This window comes from Papio anubis, chromosome 11 (assembly GCF_008728515.1).
Source record: "Papio anubis isolate 15944 chromosome 11, Panubis1.0, whole genome shotgun sequence".
In the NCBI taxonomy this organism is placed as follows: domain Eukaryota; kingdom Metazoa; phylum Chordata; class Mammalia; order Primates; family Cercopithecidae; genus Papio; species Papio anubis.
In genome coordinates, this window is record NC_044986.1 from 20,533,937 (window position 1) to 20,555,136 (window position 21,200).

Consider the following 21,200-nt stretch of genomic DNA (forward strand, 5'->3'; position numbering starts at 1 on the left):
AAGGTGATTTTAATTATATAGGAATTCATTATTTGGAGTTCCAAAACTACTCAAAATCCACTAAGAAAGATGAAAAACTAGGCCAGGTGCGATGGCCCACACCTGTAATCCCAGCACTTTGTGGGGCTGAGGAGGGTGGATCACCTGAGGTCAGGAGTTTGAGACTGGTCTGGACAACACGCTGAAACCCCGTCTCTACTAAACATACAAAAATTAGCCAGGCGTGGTGGCAGGTGCCTATAATCCCAGCTACTTGGGAGGCTGAGACAGGAGAATCGCTTGAACCTGAGAGGCAGAGGTTGCAGTGAGCTGAGATTGCGCTACTGCACTTCAGCCTGGGCGGCAGAGCCAGACTCCATCTCCAAAAAAAGGAAAATGAAAACACTGAAGCGGCATGGACTCCCCTGTGCCTTCGGTCTCCTCCACTTTGCTGTTTACGTCTGAGTTCTTATTGTTGGTGGTGGTTTTATTTCAACCTCCCCTTTAAAATTTCTTATTTTTTCCACCTTGGAACAAGAGAAAAAAGAAACCCAAGCCCACGTGTGCAGAAGGTGTGCCCCCGTCCCCTCTCCTCCCTCTCCTTTCCCTCCCTAGGTAAAAAGACCGCAAGCATAAACATAAAAAAATAAAGTTAAGCAAAAGGAAAGTAATAAAAATAATCCATGTTCTCATCACCAAGAGATTGTCATTGTTGCAAATTCTTCCCACATTAAAAAACACACACACACACACACATAAATTATCTTACCATATAAAACCTTTGGAGCTTGATTTTTGCCCCCTTATTAAAGTATCTATGACACATCTCTTATGCTAACAAAAGATACATCTTCGCCAGGCACGGTGGCTCAACCCTGTAATCCCAGTACTTTGGGAGGCTGAGGTGGGGAGATTACTTGAGCTGAGGAGTTCAAGACCAGTCTGGGCAAAATGGTGAAACCCCATCTCTACTAAAAATACAAAACATTAGTGGGGTATGGTGGCGCATGCCTGTAGTCCCAGCGACTTGGGAGGCTGAGATGGGAGGATCATCTAAGTCAGGGAGGTTGAGGCTGTAGCGAGTCAAGAATGCACCATTGCACTCTAGCCTGGGCAACAGAGTGAGACTCTGTCTCAAATAAATAAATAAATAAATAAACAAATGAATATATGCATCTTTGTCACAGCTCTTAATGGCTCTGTATATCTACATCCATTATGTAGGTATACCTTCATCTTAAAACCATTTTCTTATTGGTATGTATTTTGGTTATTTAAATCTTTTGTTATTATAATTAAACTGTAATAAACATCCTTGAGCAATCTTGCGCCCTTGTTTAATCATTTCCTTTGGATAAATTAATCTAAGCAGAATTCCTGGGCAAAGGGTACCTACATATTTAAGGCTTTTCAGTCATACTGCCAAGATGCTTTGTAGTAAGGTGATACCAAGGCCATACCAAGTGAACTGGGAAGGCAAAAGAGTGCCCGTTACCCTAATCTTTACCAATATTGCATATTATCATTCTCATAACCTTTGCCAATCTGACAAGTGGGTGATTGCACCTCGTAATTTTAATTTGCATTTCTTTGATCACTAGGGAGGTTAACTATATTTAAAGTGTTGGATGACCAACTTTGCAAATTTATTTTTAGAATCTATTTTGGAAAGTTTCAAAAATTTTCCATAATAGAGAGTAAGGATACTCCTATGTAGCTATCACCCAGTTTCAACATTTACATATCTTCCTACTTCTCCTTCCTCACATACGCAAACATACCAGATTATTTTATAACAAATTCCAGGAATCATATAAATTGTACATTTTCAGTATATATTTTAAACATAAAATGATTTTTGTTGGTGATAATATAACCAAAATATCATTATCAAACTTAAAAAACAATAATTTATTAAAATACCAGCAAGTATCCAGTCAATATTCATAAGTCTCTGATTGTCTCATTTTTTTTTTTTTGAGATGGAGTCTCGCTTTGTCCCAGGCTGGAGTGCAGTGGCGTCATCTCGGCTCACGGCAACCTCCGCCTCCCAGGTTCAAGTGATTCTCTCCTCCTGAGTAGCTGAGACTACAGGTGTGCGCCACCACGCCAAGCTGATTTTTGTATTTTTAGTAGAGACGGGGTTTCACCAGGTTGGCCAGGATGATCTCGATCTCTTGACCTCGTGATCTGCCTGCCTCAGCCTCCCAAAGTGCTGGGATTACAGGCGTGAGACACTGCGCCTGGCCAGTTTTTATTTTCTTTTTTCACAATTGGTTTGTTGGAATCAACATCCATACCACACATTTACATATTGTTGATATGCCTCTTAAGTCTTTCTCTCTTTCTCTTTTATTGAGGTGAAATTCACATAACATGTAATTACCATTTTAAAGGGCACAATTTAGTGGCCTTTAGTGCATTCACTCTTTTATTTTCAAAACATTTTCATCAGGCTGAGCATGGTAGCTCATGCCTGTAATCCCAGCACTTTGGGAGGCCAAGGTGAGTGGATCATCTGAGGTCAGGAGTTCAAGACCAGCCTGGCCAAGATGGCTAAACCCTGCCTCTATTAAAAAATACAAAAATTAGACAGGCATGGTGGCAGGCACCCATAATCCCAGCTATGTGGGAGACTGAGGCAGGAGAATCACTTGAACCCAGGAGGCGGAGGTTGCAATGAGCCAAGATCACGCCACTGCACTCCAGCCTGGGCAATAAGAGCAAGACTCAGTCTCAAAAAAAAAAAAAAAAAAAAAAAATTCTTTTTTTCATCATCTTAGAAAAATACCCTTTAAGTAATTATTCCCTGTTCCCCTCTCTCCTAGCCCGAGACAACCCCTAATCTACTTCCCGCCTCTATGGATTTGTCCATTTCCAGATGCTTAATATTAAAAAATTCATAAAATACATGGCTTTTGTGTCTGATCTTAAGACTCTCTTAGTGTACAGTTTCCTCCTCTCTCTCTTCTCTTTCTCGACCTTTTTTTTTTTTTTCAGACGAACTGGTTCATCATCTGATAGAGAGTCCCACAATCTGTTTTTTGCTGACTGTATCATGTGGGTGTTGTGTAACCTGTTCCTCTCTCCCCTGTACCTTCTGTCAATCGTAATTAGAGCTAGCAGCAAGATTAGATCTAGGTTTGACTTTCTGGCAAGAATCCTTCATAAAGAGTCCTGTGTATTTTGTATTACTTTATGTGAGAGGGTATGTAATGTTATTTGTTATAAGATTGATCAGTGGGCTCAGATATCATCAGCCTGGTCTGTTCACTATCCAGTTCCCCATTAGCTTCTCACTGGATGGCTTCAGGAGCCATAGCTGATCATTGCCTGGATTCATTGTTTCTTTTTTTTTTTTGAGATGGAGTTTTGCTCTTGTCGCCCAGGCTGGAGCGCAGTGGCACGATCTCAGCTCACTGCAACCTCCGCCTCCCTGGGTTCAAGCAATTCTCCTGCCTCAGCCTCCCAAGTAGCTGGGATTACAGATATGCGCCACCATGCTCAGCTAATTTTGTATTTTTAGTAGAGATGGGGTTTCAGCATGTTGGTCAGGCCAGTCTCGAACTCCTGACCTCAAGGGATCCACCCACCTTGGCCTCCCAAAGTTCTGGGATTACAGGCGTGAGCCACCGCGCCCAGCCCTGGATCCATTATTTCATTAGAGGTTGTAAAATGGTGATATTCTAATTTTGTCATTCTTTCACACTGATTAGCTGAGAATCTTGTATAAAAAAGAACTTTCCTACATCAACTATTTGATTTTTCGGAAACATAGTTCATGCCAGCAGGGCAGGTAAATACTTGATTCTTTCCTTACTTGCCAGTCTTCAGAAAATGAAATTAGGTCCCTAGCCATCTCTAATAATTAACTTTGAGAGTTTTAAAGAAAAGTATCATTGTGAACTCATGGATTGGAACATATTTGATGTGCTTTGATTTAAAGCAGTTATTGTTTTACTGTGCAGATTTCTCCACCTTTGGCGAGTGGGGAGCCACTTTGGGTTAGTTCTACGTCCTTTGACACAATTACAGAAGTCTTTGATAGCTGTTTGCTTTCTGATATGACAATGATCCACTCTCATTTTGTACCTTTAAAATCATATTGTTAGCATTAATATCGATGTTAATTTGAAACTATTTTACATGTTTGAAATAAGTAATTACATTGGTGTTCTTTAGGAATCAAGATTTTCATCATAAAAGAAATACGTATATAAAATCAAATAAGTGAAAACCCAATAGAATTAGAATTGGATTGTTTGTTTAAACTCATGATGTAGTTTCCCTTAAAAAAATATTTTTCAGCACTTTTCACTTAAACATTTAGAAACAGCAACCAATTCAGCAACAAAGAGAGCCCAGATTATGATCTTTTAATTCTATTTCTCAATGAAGGTAGGGCTCCTCAGATAAAGATTGATGCTAGGTCTAGAGCAAGCAATTCACATATGTTTTTGATGGACATTTGGGTGCATTTGTAAGTATATGCAGCTTGATATTTAACTTGCAGTGGCTACAGAAGGCACAAGGACGGACTCAGCAACAGCTAGAGGGACTCCCTCCTCCTACTCCTTGGTCATTAGGCCCTGACATTATTTATTTATTTGTTTATTTTTACCAACAAAACTCATCCTGCCAAGGTATTGGACCCAAAAGTCTTTTCCTATTGTCTATCTCTTTCTTCTGTTTGGATGGTCTCTTTTTTTCACGTTATATTTTGTTTGACCAACTTCTCATCCTTTGATAAAACAGGGCAGGACTCATGTAATGCACTGCACTGAAATGAAGACCTTCCTGTGTGTGGCACACAGGTTAGCCTCTGATAAACTCTCCTGCACAATTAGAAAAAGTGAATCAGACTTGCCTTATCTGCTAGGTTTTGAGCCCCTTGGGCAGAAGAAGTGACTCTCATGTTTCTCTTCCTCCCTTTAAGGAGTGGCAGAGGCTGGGCACACTCCTTAATATTTACTAATTAATTTCTAGGTTTCTGTATTGGATTGTATAAAGTTTCAGCTGTTGAAACAAGGATCTAAAATAACAGAGACTTAAACAAGATAGAAGTGTATTTCTCTCTGATGTAGTCATCTTGGCCTAAAGATTTCAAGGTTACATGTGGAGGCTGAATTGGGCCAGAGCCCCTTCCCTTTAAGGCCATGGACTGGCTGTTAGCAAATCATTTCTGCTCACTTCCCTTTGGCCAGAACTTATCACATGACCACATCTAGCTGCAAGGGAGTCTGGGAAATGTAAAATTGAGGTTCTGTGGAAGACGGTGGGGAGGTGGGGAGAAGGGTGTCAAGGGTTAACCAGCATTCCCTGCCAAAGTCCCTTAGGACCTGAACAATTCTGTCAGGACTCACTCTGAGTTTCATCTCCTCCCTTTCCAGGTCATTTAAAAAACATTTTAATTATAAAATTAATATATCTTTATTGTTAAAAAAAAAAAAGAATTAGAGTTTTAGAAGTATACAAAGTACAATGTAGAAAAAGAAAACTCTTTATCACCACCGTCCTACACTCATCTCCAGAGGTAACCACAGGTAACAGTTTTTTCCAGACTTTTTATTATGTTTTCATGAGCACACACACACACACACACACACACACACGCTTCCTCATAGATGTGTATATATATATATATTTATATATTTTTCAAATGGGATTGTATAATAGATATTGATATAGTTGTGTCTCCACCCAAATCTCATGTTGAATTACAGCTCCCATAATTCCCATGTGTCATGAGAGGGATCTGGTGGGAGATAATTGAATCATGGGGGTGGATTTTTTCTGTGCTGTTCTCATGATAGTGAATAAGTCTCATGAGATCTGATGGTTTTATAAAGTGCAGTTCCCCTGCCCATGCTCTCTTTGCCTGCTGCCATGTAAAACATGACTTTGCTCCTCATTTGCCTTCCGCCATGATTGTGAGGCCTTTTCAGCAACGTGGAACTGTGAGTCAATTAAACCTCTTTCCCTAATAAATTACCCAGTCTTAGATATGTCTTTATTGGCAGTGTGAGAACAGACTAATACATATATATATATGTATATATAAAAAATACATATATACAAAACAATTTGACTTTTTACTTTAGTATTATTTAGTACTTAGTATTATTCCATGATATGAATGGACCTTAAATCATTTAAGCACATTCTTCATTGATGGACTTTTTAGAAAACTACTGTGGTTTAAAGTTGACCTTTGTTTGGATAAATAAATAAGCTGAATTGATGAACTCTCGGCTCTGATTAGATCCAAAATAGAAAATCCAATGATTGATATATTATGTGACCAAAATCATCATCTATGTTTCTAAAAGGGGCTTGGTATAGTTGATTTAATCGAGGTATTTCACCTTTCCCAGAGAGGAATCAAGTAAATCATAATTTAATTGTTCACATTTGTTTAGTACATTCCAACCTTTCTTTTACTTTCTTTTTTTTTTTTTAGACAGAGTCTCACTCTTGTCACCCAAGCTGGAGTGCAATGGCGTGATCTCAGCTCACTGCAGCCTCCCCCTCCTGGGTTCAAGCAGTTTTCCTGCCTCAGTCTCCTGAGTAGCTGGGATTACAGGTGCCCACCACCACACCCGACTAATTTTTGTACTTTTCGTAAAGACAGGGTTTTGCCATATTGGCCAGGCTAGTCTTGAACTCCTGACCTCAGGTGATCCACCCACCTTGGCCTCCCAAAGTGCTGGGATTACAGGCATGACACTGTACCTGGCACATTCCAACCTTTCAAAGCATCTGTGATATTATTTAGTCCCTCTTATAGTCCTGGAAGAAAGCAGCACAGGCTTTATCATCCTCAATACACAGGTGAAACCAAAGCCCAGAGTGCTAAAGCACATAGGAACTTGGTGGCTATTGGTCAGGGCCACAAGGAAAAGTCCCAGAGTGGCCTGACCTCACACTCAGTGTTCACTTGGTGTTCATGTACCATTGACTGGTCTCTTACTTACACAGCCAGACCTGGGCTACCGGATCCTGTAGACAGGCACGGAAACTGTCATAAGACCCTCAAAGAATAACCCAGATTGGCTAGGAAAAGGCATTTAATCTGATGATGGCCTATCGGAGGAATTATAGAAGAGAGATGAAGATCAGCTAATCCAACTCCCTCAGGGTACTGTCAGGTAAGCTGGGCCCGGGTGGCTTGCCCAAGTTTACACCACACATCAGTGGTAGAGCCAGCAGAGCCAGGCCAAGAACCCACACCTCTTGCTTTCTACTCTTGGCCTTCTTGCCATACCTCGTGGATGCATTAAGAGGTTTGAGGGATGGAATGACCTGTTAGTAACAAGGTGCTTGGTGGGCACAAAGCACAGGAGAAAACTCAACTATGCTTTGGGTAAGAGATGCGAAAGAGAAAGCCATAAGAGAGAGGCAAGTCTATGCTGCCAGAATCTCTTCCACCTCCTGTCTCTGCAGCCTCACCCTCGCAGCCTTGCTCAGACTCTGTCTGTTTCTGTGCTTGGTTAAGTTGTGTGTGAGTTCAACTCTTGCAGACCAAATGGCACAGCAATGAAAGCAAAGGCTTAGGAATATTACTGATGAGGGTTCAAATTCCTTAGTATCAAATTCCTTGTTATCTAGATGATCTTGGACAAGGGCTGAATCTCTTTTGTTTCAGTGGCCTCATCCATAACTTGGGGGATAACAGAGAGCTTTAGTGTGGTTGGAAACAGTACGTGAGAGGGAACATGCAAAGAACTTAGCACGGAGCTCAGGATAGCACACAGCCCCACGAATGGGGGCTTTTACTTTCCACAAACATTTGCTGAGAACCTACAGGACATCAGCTACTGTGCAAGTCACAGTGGGGGATACAAACATGAATAAGATAGAGTCTTACCCTGTAGGAACGTACAATCTAGTAGGGCAGGGATGGGTAATACAGAAGCAGCTCTACCTTATGTCTTTATGTAATTCTGAAGCCTTCTATCAGGAAGGCTGGAGCTCTCTTATTCCATATAAGGCTCCTCCACCATATAGGAAAACACATGATTCCAACGCAGCCACGTGTCGAATCCACCCTTAAGGATTAAAGAGATAGAAGTAACAGATACTAACACTGTTATCATATCTGCAGACTGCCAGATAGACAGAGCCCTTTGAAGTTCCAATCTCTTGAAGGTCTCTCAGGACCGGGCAAGCTCCCCATGCCACATCCCGTGAGGCCATGCAGGCCCCTGGTGACACTCCTCCTCTTTGGGACCACAGTGGGCTTTTGAATTTAGTAGGGAGGTGGCAAGATCCCATCAGTCTCCATGTAGTTAGATCCATCTTTTCCTCAATGAAAGAAAAAAAGTCTCCAACATCACCTCCAAACACAGAGACCTACGACCTACCCACCTTTACAAAGTGCATTCCTCTTTCTGGTTTTAGTTTCAAGTGTCTCCCTATCCAAAATGAGACTGCCCTTTGCCTGCCTTGGATTTACTAATACGCTGAATTCTGGACCTGCAAATGTGATGACTGAACCTGAGCAGAATTTTTGTGGTCTCCAGGAGATGCCCTCTGGTTCTCAAAAGAGGAAACCAAAGCTAAGCCTTCCTGTGGCTCTTTCCCCTTCTGTCCTCCCCTCCCCCTCACCAGACCTTACAATGTCAAAGGTGCTCCGTCAGCACACAGCTTGGGCTGCCTGCTTTCCCCTTTCTCCAGAAAGCAAGTTTTGGCAGAGTTAAGCCATCTTGTTCCCATTTGGGGCTCTCCTGCAGAAAAGGCTCAGTTATCTTGTTCAGAGATCCCCAATAATCACAGCGCTTACAAAACTTGCTAAGGGCTATCATTACAGCAACCACATTTTCTAAACCCGTTATCAAAACTTCAGAGCTGACGTTGTCTGGGAAAAGGAAACAGACCCTGTGAAACGTAGCCATACCAGGGAGAACAGGGACATGCTGGGGCAAATGCAAGGATAAGACGTTGAGCTTTGGGAAAACAGAGAAGGGAGCAACTCTGAAAAAAGCCAAAAACAGTAAAATAAAAACCTCCAATGCAAATCAGGCTCCCAAGTGCACATAAAGATAAATGGGCCAGTCAGGCAGGAACTTGGGTCCTGGGGCAGCTCTGAAACTCCCAAAGAGTTGCCAAATGTAAGAATTGATTTTTTAGTAAATTAATGAGACCTTACTCTCCTAACTGTAATGACAGTTATTATTGACTGCAAGACTTGAACGTGTCAGGCACTGAGCTGTGTTTTATATGTTCTGTATCACTGAAGTGTAGACACTAAGATGTCAAAACCATTTTATTATAATTAGTCCATCCATCCATCCATCCATCCATCTGATTCATCCATCCATCCATCCATCCATCCATCCATCCATCCATCCATCCATCTATCCATGTGTCCATCCATCCATCCATCCATCCGTCTGATTATCCATCCATCTATCCATCCATCCATCTATCCATTCATCCATCCATCGGATCATCCATCCACCCATCTGTCTGATCATCCTACCACCCACCTGTCTGATCATCCATCCATCCATCCATCCATCCATCCATCCATCCATCCACTAACATTTGCTAAGCAAGTACTAGGTCCCTGTAGGGCCATGATTACAGTGGATTGGAGGAGGCCCACCCATAAACAAGTAGCCCCATCACAGTGTGATAATATAAGGTGAGATGATTTTTCCAGGAATCTACCAAAGGGTTCCTGGTTCCAGCCCCACCTCCCACCTTGTGAGTCAGAAATTAAAACGCATTCATTAATCCCATCTGAAAGTCCCAAACAGCTCTCTGCTTCAAGTGGTAATAAATATTTCATGCCCAATTGTGCTGCGTTCCTTGCTGTGTTTATTAAATGGAGTTTCTCATAATTCCAGTTATTCATTTTAATAGGTCAGGCCTTGGCTGTGATTTAAACAGACCGCTGAGGAAACAGCCGTAGTTAAACATTGTAACAGTATGGATTATTAATTTAATTGGCTGGCTATTACTTGTTTGGACTCTGAGCTAACACATTTAGTTCAGTCTCCGGTGGCCCATAAACCGCAAAGGTCATGACTTTAACATTCAGAAGAATGAGAAAAAGGAATTGAAGTTGAGATTAGGAAGAAACTTACAAAACAGCATGGGGAAGACAGTGTGAGGAAGCGTGGGCTTGCTGGAGGCAGGGCAGGGCAAAGGGGGTTCATTTGTTGGATTCTCATTAGAACTTCCTCTGCAACCAGCGCCTGGGCTGGCAACTGCCAGGGGCCAGTCTCTCACTCAGATTTCTGAAAGGGCCAAACCCTTAGATATGATGATGGGAGCACCCCACACCCCGGGAAGGTCACACCTGTTTTCTGGATGCCTGAGCCCCAGGGAAGGGTTGTGTGTTGTGGAAAAAGCCAGTGAGAAGTCAGGGGGTTACCAGAATGACCATTCTGCAGCCCCCTGAACATCAGAGCCATGAATGACTTACTTTCTCCTCTGCCAAAGGCCCTGTGACCCTTCTAGATGCCACCCAACGTGCAGGGGTCCCAGGACCCTGAGATCTAGATGAGATCATCTCCGGACCCCTGTACTCCATGACCTGTGGATATCCAAAGCCCCCTCCTCTTTTTTTTTTTTTTTTTTTTTTTTTTTTTGAGACACAGTCTCACTCTGTAGCCCAGGCTGGAGTACAGTGGTGCGATCTCAACTCACTGCAACCTCCACCTTCCGGGTTCAAGCCATTCTTCTACCTCAGCCTCCCGAGGAGCTGGGATTACTGGCACCCGCCACCACGGCCAGCTAATGTTTGTATTTTTAGTAGAGATGGGGTTTCACCATGTTGGCCAGGCTGGTCTGGAACTCCTGTCCTCAAGTGATCTGCTCGCCTTAGCCAAGCATGGTAGTGGGTGCCTATAGTGCCAAGTACTTGGAAGGCTGAGGCATGAGAATCTCTTCAACCTGGGAGGCACAGGTTGCAGTGAGCTGAGATTGCTCCACTGCTCTCCAGCCTGGGCGACAGGTAGCACAGTGAGACTCTGTCTGGTACGAAAAAAAAAAAAAAAAAAAAAGCTGGGTGCAATGGTTCATGTAATCCCAGCACTTTGGGAGGCCGAGGTGGGGGGATTACCTGAGGTTAGGAGTTTCAGATCATCCTGGACAACGTGGAAAAACCCCGTCTCTACTAAAAATACAAACATTAGCTGAGCATGGTGGTGTATGCCTGTAATCCCAGCTATTCAGGAGGCTGAGGCAGGAAAATCGCTTGAACCTGGGAGGCAGAGGTTGCAGTGAGCTGAGATTGTGCCATTGCACTCCAGCCTGGGCAACAGCGCGCGACTCCATCTAAAAAAAAAAAAAAAAAAAGCACATAAATTACTCTATTACAGTTTTAAAAATATTTTGATAACTGTATTCTAATAGAGTTGGCTTACTCATCTTAGTATTTTGTTTTATCCGTTTAGAAATATTAATCTGAGAAGGGATCCTTAGCCTTCCCCAGGGAGCCAATATAGGCACACAGAGTAATTCAGCTTCACTTAACCCACCTTGACATTGCCAAACTCTGGACCTTTCTCTGAGTGGGAAGCCGTCTGTGGCTGTGCGGGCATTCTCCTCCCCACTCCCCCAGTCACCTGCCTATTTGCTGCCTGGATCTTCACCATACTATCAGTCCCCATGTGCTGATGAAGAAAGTAGGGGACAGGGAGATTGGGTAACTTTGCGTTGCATATTTGGAAGCATCAGGCCAGACATTTGTGGCAGCAAGAAATGATCATGTTTGCCAGAATGTGACCAAGAGATAGGAGAACAGACCTCAAATTTGGAAGCAGTGGTTTGTGGACAAATAGAGTGTGTCAGGTTCCTAGTTCCCTTCCTGTCTCAAGAGATGATGACTTTCATAGTTCTTATATTCAAAGTGAAGAGTAAGCCTGTGAAATGCACTATCCCAAGAGAAGGCACAGGCTGGCAGCTAACGGAGAGGTAGCTTATATCAGATGTGCGGCCAGTGCCTTCCAATAGAAGCACTCAACACATGGTTGGCTGATTGATGAACAAGGAAGGAAGGAAGGGAAGGAAAGATATGGTCGTTAATTTTATGTGTCAACTTGCCTGGACTAAGGGATGCCCAGATAGCTGGTAATACTGTTTCTGGTCATGTCTGTAAGGGAGTGGAAGAGATTAGCATTTGAATCAGTAGACCCAGTAAAGAAGATTGCCCTCACCAATGTGGGTAGGCATCATCTAAGCCAGTGATGGCCCAGGTAGAACAAAAAGGCAGAGGAAGAGTGAATTCGCTCTCTCTATTTGAGCTGGGACATCCATCTCTTCCTGCCCTTGGACATTGGTACTCCTAGTTGCTGGGCCTTTGGACTTAGATCAGGACTTATACTATCTGCTCCCCTGTCCTCAGGCCTTCAGACTTGGTCTTTCGACTTGAACTGAATAATATCACCAGCTTCTTTTGTTCTCCAGGTTGCAGACAAGCAGATCATGGAACTTCTTTGCATGCATAATTTTGTGAGCCAATTCCCATACTGTCTCTGTCTCTCTCTTCCTTTCTCTCTGTCTATGTATGTATAGATAGATAGATAAATAGATTCTATTGGTTCTATTTCTCTGGAGAACACTGACTAATACAGAGGACTTACATAAATTACTAGGGAAGGCTGGAGATTGGGAGAGATAAGTCTATAAACAGCGTGATCCCTAAGAATTCAGGGGCCCAGCTCCATCCCCAAATGTGTGCGTGTATGTGTGTGTGTATGTGTCTAAAATCTGATTACAATAAGCATCATAAATATCCTATAGAGAAAAAAAGTAAAATATGTGGTGTGTATTTTTATTTTCTTCAATCCCAACAGAAGCCCTGCAAAGTCCTGCCATGTGCTGCCTTTCACCTCCCCACCCATCTGCCTGTCCCGCAGGTGCTCCCACTCCCACTTGCTCCTGTACTTGTCCACACTGTCCACACACCCAGCTCAGCCTAAGGAGAGGAATGGGAGGGGTGTGGCATTTGGCTTCAGGACAGAGACCACCAAGCAATGTGCTGCCTCTCCAGGGTGGAGGTGGGAAATGGACAGAGAGGAGCCTTTAATTCTGGCAGAGATTGAAGTTGGAGATGGGCGAGGGCAGGTGGGATAAAAGGGGGGACTTCTGCACATTTTATGTGGAAAAGCAAGAGGCAGGATGGGCCATCCACGCACACAGACTCCAAAGCAAACCCTATGCAGATGTGTGAATGGTCTCAGGCTCCCCTGAAAAAGATGGGAGTGCCTGCTTTCTTCTCCGTGGCACCCCCATCTGTACCTGGCTGAGTGCAGGGCTTCAGAAGGTGAGACTGTCTGATTCTAGGAAAACCAGGCTTGGTAGCTGCTTTCCTGAGATTGAAAGGGAGTGTGTTTAGCGCTAGGAATCCATCCAGGGTGAGCTGGAATCACTGTTTATAAAAGGCAAACTATTCCAGAATTCATAGAGATGGTTCTCCATGTTGTCCTTTTAAACTCTTGAGACAGTGTGTCCACAGATGCACTCACAGCAAGCATGGTGTCTATGAGAACAAGGCTGAGCAAAGAGTTATTGAGTTCCTACTATGTGCCAGGCTGGAAGGAGGATACAAAAATGAATAAGCAGTACCCTTGCCCTGCACAGGGAGACCTCAGGGGAACCAACGAACCAGGCAACTTCAGCCCAAGTTCTGTGGGCAGGAAGTCTGTGCATCTGTGGGCTGCCATTTTGTGTGGCCATGTTACCTGATATCTCTAGGAGAGCAATCTCCACTTCCAATGGCCTATATTGTTGGCATGGCCATGCCAGTCCCACCAAAAGCAGGCTTCAGGAAGACTGCGTTTGGACATCTCCAGGTGTTTATTTGATTTTTCCTATTTCTTGGTTTTTAATTGGTTTCAGATGTGAGTACCCAATAGAGGCCCTGAATAAATAAAACAGATCATAAAACATGGCCAAGCAAAATGGGCGTGAGTAATCCCAGAGTGCATGGAAATGCACTTCCAGAAAGGCTCATAAATAATGAGGTGGAAACAGTAGTCTATTTTCTCTTTAATGGAAAGCCAATTAGGAACCCTCTCTGGACTGGCGGGAAGGAGCCAGGTTCCTTTGTTCTGTAATGAGGAGGTGGGGGTAGAGTGGGTGAGGGGAAGCCACTAATCTTGCCAGAAAGGGCAAAGAAAATTCTCTGGTCATTGGGCCTGCAGAGAGTGACAAAATAGGAAGTTCAACACAAAGTAGGCTTCCCATCCTGGGTCAAGCTTCCCATCCCAGGTCAAGCGTCTCCAGCTCCTTCCCAGTTGGTGCAGAAAGGACTGTAAGCCCAAACTGACTTGGGAAGAACCGGCAGGACTCTTTGGAGGCCCACAGCAGGCAGGCTCTCTGTGAACTCAAAGAATCCTGTGGTTACTGACCCATTCTTGGCTCCTTCCCCTCCCTCCCGGAGGCCTGGAAGGAGTGCCCCAGCTAGTACCATCCCCAGGGTGGGCCAGCTTTGACCTGCAGAAGGGAAGATGGGAGTGCAGGATTCTAGAGCCATTCTCTGCAGCAGGCAGCCTAGCAGACCCCTAGTGAATCTCCTTCTCATCGCTTCCCGATTGCTCTCCCTACGTACTGGTGTCGCCTCATTCCAGACGCTGGTTTTCTTCAAGTTCGCAATGCCCTTCATGGTGCTTCCACGCAGAACATTATAGATGAACATTATAGAACATTATAGATGATCTTGCCCCACTGAGGCATGGCAGGTATAGTGTCCTCCATCTTTCATAAGAGGGAACCGAGAAAGAGAGGGGAAATGAGACTGTCGGAAGTCACACAGCCATGGAGCAGCAGTGCTGGAAATCAGTTCTCTTCACTCTGCTTGATCTCCGGGCGGCTGGGGCGCAGCTGGTGACTGTAAGTGGGGGTCATGGTAGCCTCCCCTCCAAAGCATTAGAGACATCTATAGTAGTTAAGAGCAGAGGCTTTGGAGTCAGGGAGACCTGGGTGAAATTCTTGACTATCCCTTAATAACTGTGATGGTCTTGATCAAGTTTCTTAATTGTTTAAGCCTGTTTCTGCATTTGTAAAATAGGGCTACTGAACTTGGGCTAATGGACTTAGTTCCCACCTGACAGGAAGCAATAAATAGCAGTGATACTCCTAGTACTTATTACTGTTAGAAGGCTTTGTGGCCAGCAGAATAGCCGGTGTGTTTCCCGTGGAGCCCACTGTGGGCTCAGGAGCATTGCTACTGAATTCTGACTCTGTCCATTTGAACAGTGTTCCCTGGAGACCTGGCTCAGTGTCATAGGAGGACCCAGGGAGGCAGCCAGACATGGCCAGCTGCCTCCAGCTCTAGGTTCATGCTGAGCAGGGTAAAGAAGAAGGGAGGCTGAGGATGTCTGCTGAGGACTTCTTGGAGGATCTGAGGATCTTCTGTGCTCACCAATACAGAGTCATGGAGGAGGCGGCAGGTCCCTCAAAGCCAAGGCTCTTCCCGCATATCCTTCTGAAACAAAATCAGTGGCAGTTTGATGGAGAGAGGAATCCATGGAGTGTAGCAGCTTTGCTGTGTAGAAGCTTGGGCCAGCGCTTTTGGTAAAGGGCCACAGCTGGAGAATCTGTTGCTTTTGTTCCTTATGATGAGTTTTTGGCGCGTGTTTTTTTTTTTTTTTTTAAAAAGAAATTTCACTTTTCCTCCATTGAAATGGGTAAACCACTGCTCACCCATCTGTGTGATCTCAAGGTCTTAAAGAACAACATGAGGTCTCAGGAGGCTTGACCATTGATATTTGCCACTGGCTACCTGTGGAATGTGGGTACATTCCATTACCTTTTGAAGGTCACTAGTTCAGCAGGGCAAGGAAGAAAGGGTGAAATATTTGTGAAACACATATGATGGACTAAGCACCTTGCCCCTCGCCTCATGAGGTATCTCCATTATATAAATGCAGAATCCAGGGCTCAAAGAGGCTACACACCTTGCCCACTATCAGACCCTGGATCACTTGGAGTTTGATGGCTGCAAGCAACAGAGACTCATTCTTAAATACTTAAGAAAAAGCTGAGCAAGCAGGTATTGCAAGGACAAGGATGTGGGCAGTTCTAGGGTTGGAGGTAGTAGGAGCTCACAGACACGGTAATTGGAGATTGCAGGCAAAATACTGAGCTTTAACTTGTCACCCCACTCAAAATTTACCCCCTTGGAAGAATGAGTCTTATGGATTTGGCCAGGTTGCCTGGCTGTACCTTAGACAAGGAGAACATGGCACTTTGAAGGACAGTCCTGGCCGGGTGCGGTGGCTCATGCCTGTAATCCCAGCACTTTGGGAAGCCAAGGCGGGTGGATCATGAGGTCAGGAGTTTGAGACCAGCCTGACCAACATGGTGAAACCCCCATCTCTACTAAAATACAAAAAAAAAAAAAAAAAATTAGCTAGCTGTGGTGGTGCGTGCCTTGTGCCACTTAGTCAGGAGGCTGAGGCAGAGGAATTGCTTGAACCTGGGAGGTGGAGGTTGCAGTGACCTGAGATTATGTTACTGCACTCCAGCCTGGTGACAGAGCAAGACTCCGTCTCAAAAAACAAAACAAAACAACACAAAACAAAACCAAGAAAGATAGTCCTATCCAGATTGAATGCAATGGGAGAGGAGCAATCCCCAGAGGAAAACTGGGTGCTGTTACCAAGAATGAAGGAGGGGACACTGCACTGCGAAGCAGGTATACACCATAGACGTCCATTGGTCACAAAAGGTGAATGGCACAGGTCAGTGACCCAAAGCCCATGCTGCCAATAATGCCACGTGCCAACCCCCCCACCTCAGGAGCCTTCACTTCTCTGTCCAGACTTGCGGCTTCCTCTTTAGTGGGCCCCGTGATGCTGGCACTGCTTAGAAAGGGTTCATGCCCTGCTGGAGAGGAAATCTCCAAAGAGGGCAGAGAAATGAGAAGTGAAAGAGATACAGCAATAATTTAAGAGCAAGACAGTGCCACGGAGAAGTGGGGAGGGCCTGTGGCTTTCTCAACGTGGGAAAATGACAAATCACTAGGAAGTTTTGTGGGGGAAAGGGAACAGGTAGGGACCAAATGTGGGAAAGAATTAGAGATGTAGGAATTGTTGGAATCATCTAAAATTTAAAAGAAGCCACAGTATACTTTATCTACTCAGAAGTACTTGAGGTGTCTTATATTACAACATATTTAATCCATGAGAGTATTAAATTAAAAATTGTGCATTTAAAGAAATATAAAATGGGATGGTATATAATTAAAAATCTGTATTTAGGAAGTTTCAAATTTAGCTTAGAGCTTCCTGGTAGCTAATGCAAAAAAGGAAATATGATTGGTTATATAATTCTCATTTTCATTTTATTTTTTTTCTTTTGTCTCATAAAAGGAAGTGAATCTGCAAGTCAGAAAACACAACATTCTCTTTAGTTATAAAGAAAAATTAATCTGGTGGGATATTAAATATTCAGTGGAAAGATTTTTCAGTATAATTTCACTGAGGTTGAGAAACAGTCTTCCTATGGCCATTATCATGTGAAGTGTAGTGGAAAGTAAAGAGTGTTCCTGTCAAGTGCCCCTCCCAGGGCTGGAAAGGTTCCCTAAAGTTCTCAAGTTCAAATGCCTCTCCCTACTTCAGAAGCTTCAGAAGTTCAGAAGCCCCTGTGTGGCTTCTGAGCTCTTCCATCTCCTGCAAAAACCAATTCCTGCACTCACATCCCTCTGTTTTCAATATTTTCTGGTTTCTTTTTCCTGGGTGGACTTTGCTGGGTGTGTTCACTAATTGATGTCCAGCCTTAACCCAAACACCCCTGAGGAAAGGGCACCCCTTACTTCCAAAACAGAGCAGCCTATTTCATCTCAAAGGCAGGGCTGCCTGAGGGTGCCACTTCCACAGGGGTTCAGCGTGTAGACAGAATCTCGATTGAAGGAGGTACTAGAAAGATCTTTCTGGGCAGGGGAAGAAGCATATGAAGGTTTGTCAATTGCCATGAGTATGGCACAGTCAGAGAGCCATGAGCACATAGTCTAGTTGGTAGGCTGTGTTTACTCAATAGACACGTTTTCAACCATTACCATGGCCTAGTATCACAGGCGACCCAGAAAAGGAATGCATGTGGCCCTGGCCCTCAAGGAGCACCTTGAAATGATTCAGTCAAATGCTCTGAGACTTTCAGGATCACCCCACCAATTCTCTTAAGTTCTGCTCCAATCGGAATGCCTGGAAATACAATGGATTTTATGTGTCTGCTATAGTTTCTGTTAGCAAATGCAGGCCTTCATCTTAAAGCCAATCTTCTATGTGAAAGCAGAGTTCGGAAGGAAGCCTGTGCCTCTGTCTTGGGAGGAGCTGCAGTCTCAGGTGCTGCAAGGTGAACTAATCTGACACACTGGGACGTAAGAGAATTCTCGGGAGAGGCTGAGGTTTATTTGAATCGACTGGCATTTCTTTGGAAAGTTGGGGAAAGGGGCAGATCCAGGTTTCGCAGGGCATGAAATCAGGGTTTGCTTCGTGGACATGCACCTGCACAGTTGCGCAGGGCCCAGTGCCAAGAAGGCGCTGGTGTTGCCATCTTCAAAGTTTTAGTTGTTTTTGAACAAAGGGCCCCACATTTTTATTTTGCACTTGGCTGCCCAAATTATGTAGCTGGTCTTTTGTGACACTTATATAATTTGGGGGGCCCTCATTTTAAAAACAACACAAAATAAGAGAAATAAAATTAAGTTCCAAGTCTTGGAAGAGGTACCTAGGAAGAGAAGGTGCGCTGCAGAAACTTAGGTTTCATTAACTTCACAGAAAACCTGCTTCTGGTTGGGGAGGGGGTGACCTCCACAGTAGTCTTCAAATTGTGGTCTTGGGAGTCCTGGGGGTTTAGTGAATGGGGTGTCAGGTGGACCTTTCTTTGCTCCCCCTCACCCTCTTCCTTTACTCTCTACCTTAACCTAATTTCATTTTGTTCTGAATTAGAAATTGAGCTTCAGGCTGTTTCTTTTTTTTTTCTTAAAGGGTCCTATGACTCACATAGTTTGAAAACCACTAGTTAGACAAACCACATCACACCAAGCTTTTTGTTGTAGGGAACTGTCTTATTTCAGAAGGCCCCAGGTGACCCGCTGACCTGGGGTGTCTCCAAAGCCAGGTAATAATAGGCCGTGCTCTAATCTAAGGAGACTCTGCTGTATTTGCAGAGAGCTTTGAAATGTTCTGGGAAAAACGCTGATCAGATGTGCAAGGTATTATATTCACGGAGAGAAAAACCCTCCCAACTCTTTATAAAATGGATTAAGCTAGTTTCTAAAGGCTGCAGGTTTGTGTGATCTTAATCCCACTCCTTACTCCTGATCCGCCACCTTCCTCTTTTGTTTCCAGGATGTGCACCTTCCTGGGCGAGGGCCGGGACGCCTTCCGGAGGAGCCCTCCCCCTTCCCAGCTCTCCCCTTGGGAAGAACTAAGGGACACCCTCGCCCTTGCAGCACCCACCTCGCCAGGGCTGCCTTTTTCTGTGGGCACATTTCACATTCACAGGCTCTGATCCGATAGAGGGAAATCTGAACAAAATATGGTAATGATGCCATTGTGCATTCAGCGACTCAGACTGGAGCAGCAGATGGGAAAAGTTGCGGATCACAACCCCATGCAATATTTGACAGAATATCAGTCAAATATAGTTCACCCAGATCCATGTTTCTGTCAGTCCCTCTTGGCTAAAGTTAATTTAAAGTGACAAGAATGACATTAGCTCTTTTCAAAGGGGTAATTCCTACCTCAGGGCTGCCCCCTCCAATGGATACCCAGGCAGAGCCCTCCATCGTTGGAAGGCAGGTTTTCTAAGAGGTGACCAGCCCTAGACCAGGAGTCACCATTCAAGACCTGTGCTGGTCAGTGTGCTGGAGGTTCAGTCTATTTCACTGTGGAGGAAGGAGTGAGGTTGCCCCAGGTTCCAGTTCCTTAGACGGGTCGTCTCCACAAATGGGGTCTCAGGAGTCGTAACCTTACCTCAGGGCTCATCCCACCCCACTGCGGGATGAATGCCCATGTGTGAAGACAATAGAAACATCTCCAGCAGGTGGAGGGCTCTGAGCTGGCACTGTCACCACGTGGAGTCTTAACAGTTGCAGATGAACAGCTTAGCATGTGTTGTTTTCCATTTGTTCCTCCTTGGTTCCTTCTGTCTTGCTATACCATGCACAAAAACTCATATAGTGTTAATAACCTTTGTGAGTGGTGGATTCCACCAGTGCTTGTGCCTTCTAAGGCTGCTCCCTGCCAAGATCTCAGCGGGTGTCATGACCTCCAAAGTTGGTCATGGGTCCAGAAGCTGGCCTCACCCCACCATCAGATCAATATGTATGCATATTGGGAATTGCATGTGGAAAGCTGGCTTTGCTTCTTTGTCTTTAAACCAGGTAGACCCACCCACAAATCATGGCTACCAACCATTAAAGATAACCTCCTACCCTGTATGGCTAGTGAACTCCTATTTGCCCTTCAAGATCCATCTCATTGGTCACCTCCTCCCAGGGGCCTTCCTGAATACCCCCAGAAATGATCATTCCCTTCCTCCCCAGGGCAGTCTCTGGGTTTTGTATGTGCTTCTGTTTCTACACTATCAAAAGGCATCATAATCACTTTTTTGCTTCTCTGGCTTCCCTTTTTGGTTGTGATCATCTGGAACTAGCAAATGTTTGCTGGACTGAATAATTGAATTGTTTATTGAATAAGGTAACAGGCCAGGTGACCTTATCCATAGAAAACGCATGGTTTCCTGTAACTGCCATGATCTGTGCCTCCAACCTGCGATATTAAATATGATCACTTCTGTTGTTTCTCATGAGACTCCTCATTTGCTGGAAGTCTCTCTTGAGGTTTCTTTGCTCTCCAGGGTCTGACCAGGGTCATTTGCCAGGGTCCGTGTCATCAGGTCATCTGTAACTGACAGCAGGGGTGGGGTTCTGTGTCTGGAATTGCCCGAGTCATCCTTGCCTATCCCTTAATGGCTCCAGCTCAAGGGCTACTCATCAAAGGAGGAGATCGAAGACCAATGGCACCTCCTGTCTGGGGCCCACAAATGGCTAGTTAATTAATTACACCTGGCCACACAAAGAACTGGTTGGGCAGGTGCTCCCAGCACTGCTGCCAGTTACAGAACTACAAGCAGCTGACAGGGAGGGGATTGGGAGAGCTGGCCAAGAAGCTGGGAAGAGCCTGCTGAAAGAAAAATACAAGACCTAAAGTCTGATGATGGGGGTTGTGTCTGGGAATGTTTCAATTAGCTATTGTTGT